The following is a 13,701-nucleotide window of genomic DNA, read 5'->3' on the forward strand; positions in this document are numbered from 1 at the left end:
CGCCGCCATTATCTTAACACCTGCTGCTTACAAACTGTGATAACGCTAAGCACTAAATTCACCTTTATTTTTACTTTTTAAAACTATATGCACATGGACTCAATCTTTTAATAGCCATAATGCACATAAAAAGTATGGAATATTTTACCATCATCTTCATTATATCGCTATATAATAAGTTTATCTAGTGGGTAAACATGGTTGCATTAGGTCATCATCAGCCGTCATCTCTCCTTCTAGAGACTTGAAGGTCGACTGCATTGTCATCAGCATGTGATATGTTCCTTCACGTTAAATCAAATCAATTTATTTGCGAGAACATATAAAAATGGGTGTAATACGTATTTTTTTGCACGCTAACTCGACAAGTGTATGCTGCTACTAGGTATATTCGATATAATTACAAAAATAAAAGCTACAAATATTTATAAAAACTAAAAATAATATGAAAACTAAATTTAATATGAAATACATTACCTAATACATAATTACACATGCGTCACTTGTACCTTTTTACTATGTTCCACCTTAATTTATGTTTGTGACATGCAATAAATGAATATGAATATGAATTACAGTTTATCAAAAAGACGGTAAAATAATTGACATCAGTGTTGTTATATAAAAAAATAAATTTAAATAATAAAAATTACATTGAAAAGAAGATACTTTTGTAATGGAAAATTATACAAAATTACACTTATTTAACTATTTTTGTATTTAAAATATTCAAATTATCATCATCATCAACCCATTAACGTCCCCACTGCTGTGGCACGGGTCTTCCCTATGGATGGATAGGGAGATCGGGCCTTAAACCATCACGCGGGCCCAGTGCGGATTGATGGTTATTAACGACTGCTAATGCAGCCGGGACCAACGGCTTAACGTGCCTTCCGAAGCACGGAGGAGGTCGAGATGCAAATTATAGTAACATTTATTCATAAGCCATTTCGTTAGGTTAATTTTGTTTCCAGTCAGTATTTTTATTTCATATGGAAAATTGTATAATTCAATGCACATATTTTTTTTTGCTCTAAGCCGCCCAAATTGTACTGTATTCATGTGTCATGTCTGATTGTTGAAATTTAGTTCTGTGCAATAAAGTATATTTGATTTTATTTTTATATTTAGTGCATTTCTTTTATGAATTGCTTGTAGTATGTTGGCAAAACATCAATGTATACCTAAATAGATTGAAAAGATGTGTTGCTGTTGCAGTTTCTTGTCATTTCTCCTCAGCCATAACACCTTGCCAGATGATGTAGATGTTGCAATTTGACATTTGCGCATATAAAAGTAAGTGCGCAATGCAAACAAATGTCAAATAGCAATTTTGCTTTCTTAGATGAATTGCTTCAATGTGGCCATTTTAGCCTCCTAGTTTCCAACAGTCAAATCAGTTACTTTTTACTAAACGTCAATACACGAAATTACTATGGAATTTGTATGAAAAAGCACACTGTGACGTCATAGAAAAACGTATAACGTAGTCTATGCTAGAAACGACATGATGTCAATTATTATCTATAATCCTAAACGTGTTCTGTTTTCTGTTCGCTTCCAATCGATTGAAGCAACTTCTTCTATCGTGTGGGTTGTGAGGTGAATTACCAACCCCATCAATCCTGGTGTCAGGGTTATTACTGAGCCGCCATCGGCCCCTGACATGACTCATGTAACGACTACGTACTTACATCAGTAAGTAATAACCGGGACTATCGGATTAACTAATTGAGGAGCTCGGTGGCGCAGCGGTCAACGCGCTCGGTCTGCGATTGTTGAAGTTAAGCAACTTTCGCAAAGGCCGGTTTCATCTTGAACTCCTCCGTGCTTCGGAAGGCACGTTAAGCCGTTGGTCCCGGCTGTATTAGCAGTCGTTAATAACCACCAATCCGCCATCCATCCATAGGGAAGGCCCGTGCCCCAGCAGTGGGGACGTTAATGGGCTGATGATGATGATGAACGGATTAACGTGCCTTCCGAAGCACGGATCTTTTTACTTTTTGGACAATCAGGTGATCAGCCTGTAATGTCCTAACCGAACTAGGGATCACAAAGTGATTTTTGTGATATGTCCCCACCGGGATTCGAACCCGGGACCTCCGGATCGTGAGCACAACGCTCAACCATTGGACCACGGAGGCCGTAGCAACTTATCAAAGTATTTAAGTACTCACAGCTTCTTACAACACAATCAACCCAGTAATAAATATTGCTACGTGCCTTCGAGAGTAAACAGAGAACTTATTATTATCAGACGTGGAAGGTTAAGTGATCTCATTGTGGTACTAATATTGACTCCTTTTATCAGGAAATAGGTACACTTACACACTTAACAGCCTCCGTGGTCTAGTGGTAAGAGCGTTAGGCTCACGATCTGGAGGTCCGGGTTCGATTCCCGATGGGGACATTGTCGAAATCACTTTGTGAGACTGTCCTTTGTTTGGTAAGGACTTTACAGGCTTGAATCACCGAAAAAGTAAGTTGATTCCGTGCTTCGGAGGGCACGTTAAGCCGTTGGTCCCGGCTATTAGCCGTAAAAACACCTCCACCAACCCGCAGCGGAGCAGCGTGGTGGAGTATGCTCCATACCCCATCCGGTTGATTGAGAGGAGGCCTGTGCCCAGCAGTGGGACGTATATAGGCTATTTATGTAGGTACACTTGTACACACTCCCAAGTGTAGTTACCAAGAATTTGTTGGAAATGTAAGTAATTAATCGAACCGGCGACTACACAAGGCTAATATATAGCGGAGTTAGGTGTGTTGTAAAGTTTGCGTGCGAGTGGAATGCAAAGTTGAGGTATGAACTATGTGTTAATACTACTGCTCTCAGGTGGGGAGGCACTCGTAATCAAACAATTCAGCAATTCTCTTGAATAATGTTATTTCATAAACAATGTTAACTCTCCAACTTTTCATAACAGATTACCGCAACCGACAGAATTCCCGTCACCACCTTATTTATTTATAAAGTACAACCACATCACATACATCAAAACATTTTTTACATTTATAAGGTTACGGTATTGTGACTAATATAATGACAATTACGGCGTACATAACTTATACAATTAAGGGTACCTTTTTAAAAAGGCGGGAAAACGTTCCCGGCCGAAAAAGAAGAAATCAAAAATAAAAACAAATTAAATAATATGCCAGTTCCAAATTAAAAATAATAAAGTCGTGACACAGATTCACGTCTTTATTCCGTCTGTGATTAAGTTATATAATCTAATAATAATTAATTAATAAAATAAACATTACGAACCCTAACAATTATTTGCTAATTTTTGACGCACTTTTCGCGCTTACTGGACCCTTCCAACCTCTTTCTTCTATTCCGTGGTTTTCACTTGAAAAAAGGGGACGTTGATTTAAATACGAAGTATTTTTACGCCTATTTACCACCGGGGTAAACAGAGACTATGGAATTCCATTTGTTTCGATATGTTTAGGCTGTCAAATATTTAAAGAATTTAAACCCACGTTCATCACTGGTTTTTTTTTTATTTGTAAGGCGGGTACAGCACAGCTCAACTGAGCGTCGGCACAGCACACCACAGCTATACAGCCACCAGCGATCTTTGCACGGCCTATAAGGCTGCGGTATTTACCTACTGGTAACTGCGTCTATAATGTCGATGCTTGTCCACTTTTTCTTCCAAGAAGTACCGCATCTGCGAATCTATATTTAGTGCGCGCGCGCTGCACGCGCGGATTAACAGAATGCAGAAATCCATCGGGCCGGTCGTGTATTAAATGTCAGTACGGTCTCTGGTTTCTCCGGCCAAGTAGTGAACACCAACCAAAGGACAGTTTTACGAAGAGATTTCGACAATGTCCCCATAGGGAATCGAACCCGGACCTTTACATCGCGAGCCCAACTCTCCAAGCGGCTGTTCAAATAAATGTATCTCATTTTGAGGTTATCCTCTTGCCTATCAAAACTTACATAAACAGCCTATATACGTCCCACTGCTGGGCACAGGCCTCCCCTCAATCAACCGGAGGGGGTATGGAGCATACTCCACCACGCTGCTCCAATGCGGGTTGGTGGAGGTGTTTTTACGGCTAACAGCCGGGACCAACGGCTTAACGTGCCCTCCGAAGCACGGAATCATCTTACTTTTTCGGAAAATCAAGTGATTCAAGCCTGAAAAGTCCTTACCAAACAAAGGATAGTCTCACAAAGTTATTTCGACAATGTCCCCGTCGGGAATCGAACGCTCTAACCACTAGACCACTGAGGCTGTTATCAAAACTTACAAGCTACTAATTACACCACATACTTCACCTTGGTTGTAATCAAACATTTGTTGAGTAAGTATTGATAATATAATACCGGTGGCGTGCTGTTCCCGCGAATTTCCCATTTTAGGAATGTTCCTGGCAGTTTTTTTTTTTACGTGACTTATTGTAGATTTGCCGCAGATGGCATTTACTACTTGGCCGGACAAATGGGGAGCGCTGAAGGCTCTCACCCGGTACAACGTTTAAGACAACAGGCCTGAGGGTGCCCAGTTGGGCGCGAACCTCGGCTCAGGGCGTCGTCTGAGAGGAAAAATATTTGAAAGAATTAATCGACCCTAGTGGGTCGATAGCGATAAGCGCTGAATGAGGGAAATCGTCGACCACGCCGGCGAGGTCAGTGTCGGGGTCCTGAAGTGTTTGGTGTCGCGAGCTGATTGGCTGCCTCTATGGCTAGAGTAATCGGGTCGTCGGGATCGTACGAAATGGCAACGCATGGTGGGATGACGTCAGCTGGGCTAACCTTGAAATGTTAGCTGTCACTTTTGAGCAAACCTGGGGGGGTTAAATGGCCACATCGAAGCAATTCATCTAAGAAAGCAACATTGCTATTTGACATTTGTTTGCATTGCACACTTGCACTTGCGCAAATTTAATGTCAAATTGCAATATTGCTTTCTTAGAGAGATTTTAAGACATCATAAATCTGTCCATCCAACGCTACCATCAAATTTTCTCCAAAAACGAAGGCCTCGTGTTCCTGTACCATCCTACAAAACGAGCTTTGCTAGACGACAATACTGTTACAGAGGTCCGTATCTTTATAGAGTCTGTAGTGAGATAGTAAATATAACAAAATTTAGCAGATATAACCTGAAAAAGAAACTTAAAGCTATAATGTTAGAGCTAAACCATGAACATACGGAAAAATTTCTACATCCACTGATATGACTTCTCTCTCTACACTCGCACGCAAACCCACGCCCACTCACACACAAACACACACACACACACCGACAAACACACACACACATACACACTTTTATTTTTATTTATTTTATTACTTATTGTTTATTTTAATACCGTATTGTCACCACTGTTATTGTAGCTAATAAGTACTTATATTGGGAAGGCACTGTCTTCCAAAATACAGGTTCGCCTAGTTTGGGAGACAGGGTTTCAACGAGAAATGTAACTGAGCTATTCAATAAACATTATTATTATTATTGTATGTCTTTTTCATATCTCGGGCCTATGGAGGCCCGGACTTTTGGAAGGCGTGCGTGGGGCCGAAGCCAACACGTAGAGGCCCCTTAAGACAGTTTAAGCTAAATGTGGTGTGACAGCAATCGGCGATTATACCTGTATGCACTTTGGGAGTGCACCCAAAGACAATCCCCGGTTCGTGTAGGATTATTGCAGATTATGGGAACAAAGGGAACTGGGCTATTGGGTTGGGGGTTAGTGGACCGGGATACTGGAGCTATGGGGGACTATGGCGCCTGCTCGATGTTGGTAAACATGGATAAATGAGCAGGCGGTGACTCGCCACTCACTGGATGGCAAGGCAGCAACATGGTTGTGAGCAGCTCAGGGTGTCGAGAGGTGTACACCGCTTTCTGCGAGGCGGTTTATTATTATTATTATTATTAGATGAATTGCTTCGATGTGTTCTTATACCATAAGAACACCAGGGCGGTTAAAATGCTATTAGAGAGTTTTTACTACGGGAACATTCCTACTTTGGGAATATTCTCAGACACGGTACATCACTTATTATTATGGAGCGGATAGATAACACGAACAAACCGGATTGTTGGCACTCCCGACAAGGTCATCGGCTACTTTATGGTGTTTGAAATGTGGTATACGGTCACGAGCATTAATATGTATACACTTTGGTACCATGTCACATTAACTTTTTTGACAAACTGAACTGTAAGTCTCACTAAATGTCAAATATGTTAGTGCGACAGAGTCCTAAAGTGGGTACATTATATTGCTCATGACTGTACATCTCGGTATAATAAAAAAGGTATGCTCCAAAGTGACAGCTAACATTTCAAGGTTAGCCGTGCTGACGTCATCCCACCCTGCGTCGCCATTTTGTAAAAAATAAATTACGCACGTCCAATGTTTTTAATTTACTTTGCAATTTCAAGCGTTTAGTAAAAGATTTACTTACAGTTTTAATAATTTTATATGTGTGACAAGTAATAGTAATTAAGTACGTTAGTGAGTAAACGCTTAATTTTAAATAATAAAAAAGTCCTTGGAATGTTGGAGATACCAATTTAATGGTAACACTCATGTAAACAATTACGTCATCAAAATGAAGACTTGGCCCAAAGGACTTGATTCCAGGCCATAACATTTATAAAAAAAAAATTACGTCATCAAACGGCTAGCAATGGCGGCTTTTCATAGGATTGAGCATACCTTGTTCTGTTATTAACATGGAGTATGTACCATGTCAAAATAATTCATATAAAAATACAATATTGCAATTTGACATTTGCGCATACTTACATATCGATTTTATTAATATTGCTTATTATTCTTTGTAATAATATTTAGTATTCGTAGTAAGAGTGACATTTATGGTAATATTTACTGATTAAAACTGGGTATGTTACTAATATTTACGTTTTATTGTAGAGTTTGTGAACATAATTGATAAACATGGAAATTATCATTCGTTTGTATTCAAGCAAGTACCAACAAAGTGAATTTGTTACGAAGCCAAGATTTGCTACAATGGGATTATGAATTTATGTGTGGTGCGTGTGTATGTGTGTGTGAGTGTATGTATGTAGAAACTTCATGGTCAGGTGTATATAATAAGGGCAAAGACCTTACTGTTCTTAGAATATATATTTGCAGTACGAATGCCAGCCAAGCGGCACTATCTAATAATTATAAATGGACTCAAGTAATAGGTACTTATTTATGGATTTGCAAAGTTCAGTGCTATTGAAAATTGGATTGATTAAGGTTGAACTTACATTATAGGCAGTCGAAACAAAGCCAAGTATTTTAAAAATGTGTTCCAGCAGTATCTGTCTCAACGTACCATCCTTTGTAAATAAATAAACAAAGCATAATGCCCAAAAATCCTTTTGTCCTAAACTAGAAAGCGAAAAAAATTTGAGACAAAACATCTTTGTGAAAGAGGACACCAAATAGAACCTAAATTGTTCCCGCCAACGCACCATTGTTCTAAATTTCGAATCTGAAAGCTCTAACGGAACGCAACCGCCTTGCGTTGTAAAAAAATATTAAAACTGGACTGCTGGGTCAAAGATAAATTATAAAATAATCAAAATCTAGAAATAGAAACCAGTCTAAGATGATTAAAACTCAATCTATTTTTTGACCGATTTACGAATTCAAATTAAGTATGGTATTAAATAACAAAGAGTACGACGTTTGACCACGTTTATTGATGACGTCATCACGTGTGTATTTCTATACAAATGTACTTATCGTTTTGACTGAGGCGTTCTTTAGCTAACTGTTGCTATTACGTCACCTAAAAACAGACAGTTTTACCATTTAAATTATGAGCTTCGTGAAATTAAAATTAGAAACAACATCTTTATAGTTTACATTTAGTCAACAGCAAATATAACTTTGTACATATTTAGCGTGCGCAAATTTAATTTTGCGGCTGACAGACTGTTGTTTCAGAACAAATTGTATGTAAAAAAAGTGTTAAGCAGCTGTAAATGTAAGATTGTATCAGCATATATGACCATATTTAGAGTAGTGATGTCATGGCAAAGGGTACACGAGTACACAGCCAATTAAAACAATTAACGACTTTTTTATTTCTTTTAGGATTTCTGGGAAAATTCTTGATGATGCGTGTCTAAGATTTTAAATATAATTACTTAGTGGGAACTGTACGCGGTAAAATGAATTTTTACGTTTTAAATGTGCAAGTCAAAAAAATGGATAAATTAGATTAAACAAGTTTGTTTTATTGATTTTTCAGACAATTTATGTATATATGTACTTAGATGGGAGTTGCCAATCGCACGTGTTCCCTGCCTACATGAATTATCGGTTCGTGTTTTTTTTAAATACAAAACAAATATAGACTAGGAATACACACACATAACACATAAACAGCCTATATACGTCCCACTGCTGAGCACAGGCCTCCTCTCAATCAACCGGAAGGGGTATGGAGCATACTCCACCACGCTGCTCCAATGCGGGTTGGTGGAGGTGTTTTTTTACGGCTAATAGCCGGGACCAACGGCTTAACGTGCCTTCCGAAGCACGGAATCATCTTACTTTTTCGGACAATCAGGTGATTCAAGCCTGAAAAGTCCTTACCAAACAAAGGACAGGCTCATAAAGTGATTTCGACAATGTCGCCATTAGGAATCGAACCCGGACCTCCAGATCGTGAGCCTAACGCTCTAACCAATAGACCACGGAGGCTGTTAATACTTTTTCTTTATGCCAGTTTAGACACACGATAATAGAAGAAGAAGAATAAAATAAATTTATTGCCAGTAACAATAAAACTATCAAGTAAATTTCTGTTGAAGTTCACCTACTTGTAATTCGATACGCGCTGTATCTCTTGCGGGTTGAGTAGAAAAATAGGGCGCAAGTATCGCCTTACTAACGTCTGTACACTTTCTATTTGGGAATCCGTGATAGTCTTGTTCCGAGAATGCACAACTTACAAATTAATGTTACGGGTTCGAATCCTGTCTTGGGCTCTAAACCACTGAATCGGGTAGTTTCCTAGGTGAAAGATAAATTATGAAATTCTGATTACAATTTTTTTTTTGTTTTGGTTTTCCCCGAAGGGTAAGGCCAAGGGAACTATGCCCATACAGCCATGTCTTACGTATTTTTTTTCTTGATGATTAATGAAATGATGAAAGGTGATGATGATGAAACCTAAGCCCCCACCCTCGGAATAGACTCCTACTCCGAACCCTAAACGAATTAACTCGAAAGTCCGCATAAACTTTCGAGTTATGAAGCGGCTTCTTGGCACGAAGCGAAAATAGGCAGATACACTTTGTTCATTGAATACTCCGATATAATAACACTCGCGAATGTCTAACTTAATGCGATCATTAACCACAAAACACCACTTCGTATTAATTATTTAGATTATTCAATGAAGAAAGAAACTGTCCCGTTCCCGTTTCCCGCCAAAAAGCCCGTGAATTATATAATAATAAGTACGATATTTTGTCACTTTTTTCTATGACGTCACAGGTGCTTTTTCATATAAATTCCATAGTAGTTTCGGGTTTTGACGTTTAGTAAAAAGTAACTGATTTGACTAGTTGGAAACTAACCTATTTTTGAACATAGATAATTGATATCACGTTATTTAAAGGATTCGTGCCCGTGATATTGTGATGCCAAAGTTAAAATACAAAAAATGAAAGTGCGAGAGGCATAAAAGCGATAACTTGGAATGGAATGTGTTTTGAGAGTATAGGGCCCTATGTAAATACTTGGTCGAAAGATAATTGATGTGGACTAAAAAAGACCCTGCCTGTCTTGTGTGCTAGTACTTAAAAAAAGTCAGGGTTATTATTTCGTCGCCATTTCAGTTGTGCCAGACTGTAAGTAGGTGCAAAAACTATTCAAATATGCTAATGATTTGTCAACTGGTAATCATAATCTCAGAACTAGTGTTGTGAATCATTGTCGGTAACAGCGGGGTTAAAAATGCCACATCGAAGCAATTCATCTAAAAAAGCAATATTGAAATTTGACATTTGCGCATACAAAAGTAAGTGCGCAATGCAAACAAATGTCAAATAGCAATATTGCTTTCTTAGATGAATTGCTTCGATGTGGCCATTTTAACCCCCCATGTGATAACTCCATAATGAAGAATTTGGACTCTAAAGGACCTGTTTAAAGAAATAAATATACTGACGGTCACAAGTCAATATATTTATGAAAACATTATGTATGTACGTAAAAATGTATCTCTCCTTCCGAGAAACTGTGAAAAGCATACTTACAATACAAGAAATAAAAACAAAATTGTTATTCAAAATTCAAGATTAAGTAAATTATATTCATCTTTTTTGGGGTTATGTATACGTTTTTACAATAAAATACCAGATAATATTTTGAATTTGTCAGAAAATAAATTTAAAGCTCTCGTGAAGCTTACTTTATGTAAAAAAGCTTGTTTTCGAATTCATGTTTGGATCATAAATGATTAACGTGCTCAGCGGTGAAGGAAAAAATCTTCACCACATACCCCAGAAATGCATTTCCGGAGGTATGTAACCTGTATTGGGCTGGTTTTCCCTTCGCGGGTTGGAAGGTCAGACAGGCAGTCGCTTCTGTGAAAAACCGGACCTGTCAACTCTTCAGGTTAGGTAAGCGGACCCTGTGAAAAACGGGATAATTCTAGGGAGATGATGAAACAGTATAGAAAATTACAAATTAAACACAAAGTAACGTCGAAATATCGAGTATAACAGCTAAATTTAAAGTATGTCACGATGTCAACCCTACTGCGCACGATCTTGAACTTGTACGAACTGCGCGGGCGCAGGTGTTTACACAGCCAGCAATCGCCGTCTCGATTTTACGATTTACTATACAATACTTACTATACACAGATCGAGCCAACTGTGTTAGTGAAAATTGCACTTAAGATAAATTAATAACTCATTGGTGCAAGTCACAGCCTCCGTGGTCTAGTGGTTAGATCGTTAGGGTCAGCATCTGGAGGTCCGGATTCAATTCCCGATGGGGACATTGTCGAAATCTCTTTGTGAGACTGCCCTTTGTTTGGTTTGCAAGGTTGAATCACCCGATTGTCCGAAACAACAAGATGATTCCGTGCTTCAGAGGGCAGGTTAAGCCGTTGGCCGAGGTGACCTGAGTGAAATTCTCATGTAGTAGAGTGTAGTAGGCAATAAAATGCATATGCAGTGAAGTGCTGTGTGAGTTATGCAGTAAAAATGCGCAAAAGTTGTGTAAAAAGAGTTTTTATTTTTGTAATGGCACAAAAAAAGTTTTATTGCCTAACGTTTAGGCAGATAACACCAGAGTACAAGAGAACCATTAGAAAAAAAAAATACTATGAAAAAGTCAAAAAACCTTTACTATGATAAAGTTTTTTACTATAGCAACATTCCCAGTAACGGCAGATCACTGGCGGTAACCAGACAATTTAATAATTATGATTCATAGTATAATCAACTATTATTTAATCTGTGGTATAATTATAATTAAACGGAGTAACGGTCTAGCTGTTACGACATGTTAAATGTCAGAAATTACAATAATTATGCAATTTAGCTATTAAATCTTTCGGAATGCAAAATGGCGGGTGCAATTAAGAGGTACAGGTTGGCAAATGAATGAAATAAATCTTAGCGGATTAATTAATTGTTTATTTATGGTTCTACGTACGGGGGGCTGAGGTAAATGTAACTGCAGATGCAGACACTAAAAACGGGTTCTCAAGTGGACAAATTCATTCTTGGTATTTTCTCTGACTTCCGCCCAGCAATTTCGCCAGCACAAATTGTGCCTCGTAAAACACCCGAGGGGTCGTTCCAAATATAAAGCGCGCGAGCGGGTGGCGCGCACGTGTTACCGCCGGCTGGTCGACACATGGTATACAAGTTATGAACGCTACTGCTTAGAAAAGAAAAAAAATATACGATTACAAACTTTTGGGTTCTGTCAAAAATAATATTACGGACGTGTTCACTTTATTTCGCGACACTCGAACACAGCACGAACCACTGCATTTTACACTGCTTAAACACTGTTCTTCACTTCCACGTTATTATTTCGGAATATTCAATAAACAAAGTGTACCTATCTATTTTCGCTTCGTGCCAACAAGCCGCTTGATAACTCTAAAGTTTATGCGGACTTTTGAGCTAATTCGTGGGGGCTTAAGTTTCATCATTCATCGTCATCACCTTTCATCATTTCATTAATCATCATTAAGAAAAAAATACATAAGACATGGCTGTTTGGGCATAGTTCCCTTTGCCTTGCGCTTCGGGGAAAACCACAACAAAAAAAATCAAAAATCGTTTATTTGTAGAAATTATTACCTACAATACTACTACTTCTTCGGAAGGCACGTTAAGCCGTTGGTCCCGGCTGCATTAGCAGTCGTTAATAACCATCAATCCGCACTGGGCCCGCGTGGTGGTTTAAGGCCCGATCTCCCTATCCATCCATAGGGAAGGCCCGTGCCCCAGCAGTGGGGACGTTAATGGGCTGATGATGATGATTACCTACATTTAGTTTTATTCAAAACACCATTTCTTATTAAGTTTTATGAATAATAAATGTAATTACGCCTGGTAAGTCTCATTTCATTATCTATAGAAATCGATAATGAAATATCGATATCGATAAAATTGAATTGAGAGGTTTTTGTAGATTTGCCACAAATGGCATTAACTACTTGGCCGGACAAATGGGGAGGCTTCAGGTCTGTATATGTAGAACAGAATTGCTCGTCTGACCTAATAAACCATTATGTACTACTAACATCGTTCTCAAACGACTATTCAACGGAAACGCACAAGATAATATGAGGAAATAATATAATAATTATATTTATTAACACAAGTATAAATATTATACTAGCTTCCGCACGCGACTCTGTCCGTGTAGACTCTAGTTATCCCGGTAAATACACTGTTCGGTCACGAGCATTAATATGTAAACACTTTGGTACCATATCACATTAACTTTTTTGACAAATTGAACTGTAAGTTACACTAAATGTCAAATATGTTAGTGCGACAGAGTCCTAAAGTGGGTACATTATATTGCTCATGACTGTTCGTCCCTGGATTTTCTATCTATACTTTATTTCCAGCCTACACTGTCCCATTGTCATAGAATAAGGAATAATACTACGCCCCCACCAGCGGCAGAGTAGGTTTACCTTCCCCCTCCCCTCAGTCGTACTTTAGTCTTCAATCGTATGACGTCAGACGGGGTTTATTAAAATCCATAATTGAAAATGCCTATATTGAAAATCCGTAATCATCATAATCTTTAAAATCCATAACTTTAATATATATATATATATATATTTAAAAAGTATATCTTTAATATACATAATTTCAATATAAAAATATATAATTAACACCCTTAATTTTAATACCCATAACAGTTGAAACCCATACTCCTAATATAATTTATAATGCAAATAATAAAACAGTTTAATGGCGAATTCAATGATACAGTACTTATTACTTACTTACTTTATTGCAGATTTATTGTTTTTATGCTATGAATTTTAAAGTTATAATTTTTAAAATTATGGATTTTCATTAATATGCTTAATAATGATATATATTTTTATATTATTCATTCTAATTCGTATGCAAATTACAGTTATGTCAAGTCAGTAATGGAATTTCAAAATAGGGTTATTAATTTTATGCAACTTAAGGG

At 37.9% G+C, this 13,701-nt stretch overlaps 2 protein-coding genes across 3 annotated transcripts in view; one reads left to right on the top strand and one right to left on the bottom strand.

The window, feature by feature from the left end:
• LOC126378776 (T-complex protein 1 subunit eta) overlaps positions 1-13,701 on the bottom strand; it is a 299,946-nt gene that overhangs the window by 98,907 nt on the left and 187,338 nt on the right. The gene's annotated exons all lie outside the window — the stretch shown is intronic.
• LOC126378771 (spectrin alpha chain) overlaps positions 1-13,701 on the top strand; it is a 174,234-nt gene that overhangs the window by 8,949 nt on the left and 151,584 nt on the right. The window lies entirely within an intron of this gene.

Source organism: Pectinophora gossypiella, chromosome 27 (genome assembly GCF_024362695.1).
Source record: "Pectinophora gossypiella chromosome 27, ilPecGoss1.1, whole genome shotgun sequence".
In the NCBI taxonomy this organism is placed as follows: domain Eukaryota; kingdom Metazoa; phylum Arthropoda; class Insecta; order Lepidoptera; family Gelechiidae; genus Pectinophora; species Pectinophora gossypiella.